The sequence below is a fragment of the Panulirus ornatus genome, chromosome 5, assembly GCF_036320965.1.
Source record: "Panulirus ornatus isolate Po-2019 chromosome 5, ASM3632096v1, whole genome shotgun sequence".
NCBI lineage: Eukaryota > Metazoa > Arthropoda > Malacostraca > Decapoda > Palinuridae > Panulirus > Panulirus ornatus.
In genome coordinates this window covers 18,109,587-18,113,892 of record NC_092228.1, presented here as the reverse complement: position 1 = coordinate 18,113,892, position 4,306 = coordinate 18,109,587, and positions in this window count along the sequence as shown.

Here is a 4,306-nt window from a genome sequence, read left to right as displayed (position 1 = left end):
CCAGCGCTGTATCATCAGCGAACAACATCTTTCTTTTCTTTCAAACTATTCGCCATTTCCCGCATTAGCGAGGTAGCGTTAAGAACAGAGGACTGGGCCTTTGAGCGAACAACATATATATATATATATATATATATATATATATATATATATATATATATATATATATATATACGGACATTCACATCTAAGTCACTATAATACACTAATATTAACAATTTTACTTTGTCTTTGGAACGCTTGTATGATTATAAATCCATTTTTTAAAAACCAAATGTTTCTGCTTAGATCAATCTGATCTTGTTTTTCTGTCGTATCAGAGTCTGATGTAATGCGTTTGAAGAATTAACATGGTTATATTCAACCAATACCGATGAAGGTGGATTTGTTCGGGGAAGGTATCAACTGATGTTGAAAAAAGGAAGTATCAATTATTAAAAGGAATCAAACTAAAAATATCGGCGACGGTCATTCAGAATTCTTCCAGCCCAGTGTTGCCAACTTAGTGGTAGATCTAGTGCCTAAATTTCGTATTTAGTGCCATAGCGCGTTTTTTCGGACCCTTATTTTATATTTAGCGCCAGCGATATTTCAATATATGAGGATATCAAAACAAAATATGTTAACGTGATTAAGGAAGTTTAATCGAAACCTATTAAAATAACAAGGAAAACAATCCAAATATTGCATGTCATTAATTTTCATCGAAATGAACATGTTCGAAAGTTTTTTTGAACAGGGTTCAGTTTGCATGTATTCCTCAAGTCCTCTCCATTCAGTTCAGGAGGCTCAAGTGGGACTCTTGGTGATTACAGAACTATCCGTGGGCCATGAAGGCCATTACATATAACGAACACACAAATGAGAAAGAATGATATTCAACATTTTAGAACAGAGTGGTTGAAAGACGCCAAATATGAGAAAGTGGTTGATAGAAGTAGAAGGGGATGACACAAAATATTTTTACAAGTACTGTCCATTGTCTGCTAAGCTTAGTGACATTGAAAGACACAGCTAAACACAGGATAGCTGAAGAGCCATTCAGTACTCAATGACAAACTACAATTCCGTTTGAAAAGGCGAAGGAAATTTATCCCTATTTATTGCAGAACATTTCATTGAGTGTTGTTAATCATGTTACTGAACTGTGCAAAGCACGATTTGCAGACAGTAAAGGAGGTAAGAATTTCAAGTTCAAAAGGTCGAAGTGTAGTGCAGTTGTGTCCAATGTGATTGCCTCACATTTTAACAGTGACTTGAAAAGTGATATAGACAAGTTTAGCCAGTTAACTGATAAATATAATGACATTGCGGTAACGTAATTATTGGGTATCTTTGTCCGGTTCTTCTCTGAAAGTAAGAAGATTGCACAGATTTTCTTGGAACTTGTCGAACGGACTGATTGTAAAGCTGATGGGGTATGTGGTGCCATCAAGAAGTCCTTGAAAATAATGGTTTTAAGTTACAAAACCTTGTTGCAATTGGCACCGACAATGTTTCTGCAATGACAGATTTTAACAGTGGAGTATGAGCTAAACTCAAGTTAGGAGTTCCTCGTCTGATTTTGATCAAAAGTTTGTCATTCTCTACAGCTAGCTGTGTCTCATGCTGCGGCAGAGGGTCTCCCTGGATTTTATGATTAGAGAGACCTAGAATTGGTTCTCCCACTCTGCCATTCGCCAAGAAGGATACAAGGAGAGGCAGTTTGTTGTGGAGTTGGTGAAACAGCTTCGTCAACGTTTCCCAGACAATGTCCAAGTGTTATAGTCAATGGCATCACTGAGTGCAGGTGAATATCTGCAACCCATAAACCCTGGAATACTGGAATCAGCAAAGATGCTTACTGATAACGAAGAAATTTTCACAGACATTGCGTTCCATTGGATGAAGCTTTATCATGTATTGTGGAAACAGAAACACTGGCACCCTAACTCTCTAGGGTGAAACAGCCTCGTCCAGGGATACAACAGGAGAAAATCCCCACGATGACCTGTGTGAGTTGGGTTTTGCTGATGTAGAGCATCATAGCTTTAGTCATATGAACATCGTAAGTCAAAGCTTCGAAATAGACTGAGTATTAAAAGCTTAAATGCAATACTATCAAATATAGGCTAAGATGAAATTGAAATGGTTGTTACGATCATCAACTGCCTAAGGGAATACTGAAAAACATTGGGTCATTGAAAGCATACGAGTCATCGAAACCACAACCCCATGGACACCGAGGACGAAGAGATAGCGGATTGGGAATTAGAACTGAAATAATGGTGAGTGATTTAGTATTAGAGCAGTCAGTCGTACCTATTATTGATAATTTGGCACGGCATAGAGCAGAAATAATTCGAAGAGCGTTTTTTTTACGCTGTCATTTTAGTGAGTTTAGCGCTTTTCGGGAGGTGAATCTAGCACTACCTGAAATTTTGAGCTGGCAACCCTGTCTGCCGCTAGGGGGCAGGACTGAGGTTGTTTTGACTGCAGAAGGTGCATGGAGTTGTCTGACTTTAACCTGTGAATTTTATGGTGTCTAAGAATTTTGTTACTGTGAGGTGACCCTAAAGCATCAAAACTACAGCACGGAAAAGATAGTTGAAGAATCTGCGCAAGAACTCCAGAAGTATTTCCGAATCACGTCATGTGATCAGCCCCCAAGTTTTGTGGTACGTTTGATTTCATTTTTGGTTGTCATGAGTTTATTACAGTATGTTATTCGAATTTCATACATAATGAGTGGCTGTTGAGGACGTTTTTATTATGCGTATGTTTGGAATTGGCCAAAAGTAGTGTTTTCATGCTCTACGATGTAAATATAGTTTTACATAGTTTGGAAAGCGCTTTACAGTGTGAGGCCCCTGACCTAGAGGTAAATGGTTTTGAAGTACAAGGAAAATAGGTGGTATATATATATATATATATATATAGAAACCTCCAACAGCCAGGATCGAACCCGGGACCCCTGTTCAACAAGCGGGAGCGCTACCGCTAGGCTATGATAGGGAAATAACTATTCGAATAATATATGATCGAATACCCTTCGTCTCACGTTGGTGAGCAACGGGGTCTACACCGGTCATTTCCCATCGGGCTCACACAGCCAGCAGATAGCATTTTACAGAACCTAGCCGTACAACGCGGAGGTATATGAATACGAACAAAGTGCATAGGAATGCACACCTTCATAGACTAGCGGTAGCGCTCCCGCCTGTTGCACAGGGATCCCGGGTTCGATCCTGGCTGTTGGAGGTTTGTATGCTCTCTGAAGGTGCGCGTTCATAGGCACTTTGTTCATATATATATATATATATATATATATATACCAGCCGTAAAGTGACAACTTACTGGATTCATTATTAACGTAACATTTTCCTCACAGGGTCTTCGTCGTGGGACACCGCGTTAGCATCGTGAACTGTCTATGCATTTAGATTTTATTTAGACTTCAAACACGTATCTGTAGCGCTATATGTATACGTTGTCACTGATTTACTTGATTACCAATATTTTGTAAGCTGTATTATATATGTCACTGGATTCGTTACAGTAGTACAGTCCACAAGCAGCGATCACCAGAAGGGTGTTCGGTTAGGTTTCTTGGGTTAGTAAATTCTTTTGTGAAACCAAAGAAAAAATTTAAAAGGAAAAATTAGCATCCTAAGAAACCTAACCAATCTTAGCTTTACCTAACATTCTTTAAAATGATTGTAGCAAATATTATAAAGCTCTTCTAAGAGCAGTGAATCAGTTTAAATTTTTCACCATTGATAAGTAAGGATCACAGCATACCTAAAGTTTTTCTCCATATTTTTTTTTAAATAGCCCTTTTGAGAAAAAAGGCATTTTTCACAGGTTTTTGTTTTTGTGGGAGGAATATGATACCTTATAGTTCGACTTCATCTAAGTTTTGATTTATCTAATTTTATATCTAACTCGGGTGGCACGATTTTTGGCTGATATAAGATGTCATTCTTTCCTTATAGTATACTAAATAAAAAATATCTCGAGAAAAGACGCCATTCTTTCCATAGAGCTTGAAAAAAAGATGTCATTCTTGTGAAGTTTAGTAAAGTTGGTGAACGCTCGTTTCAAGGATTATCTGTGTGTTACCACTGTAAATATTAATTTGAATGGAATTTTCTTTTTACTTTCTTAAACTGGTACATTGATATTAGATAACTCATTAATGTTAGGGTTATGAGAGAGAGAGAGGGGGAATGCAGGGATAATAAGTACAGTACATTTTTTTTTTTTTTTTTTTCATACGATTCGCCATTTACCGCGTTTGCGAGGTAGCGTTAAGAACAGAGGACTG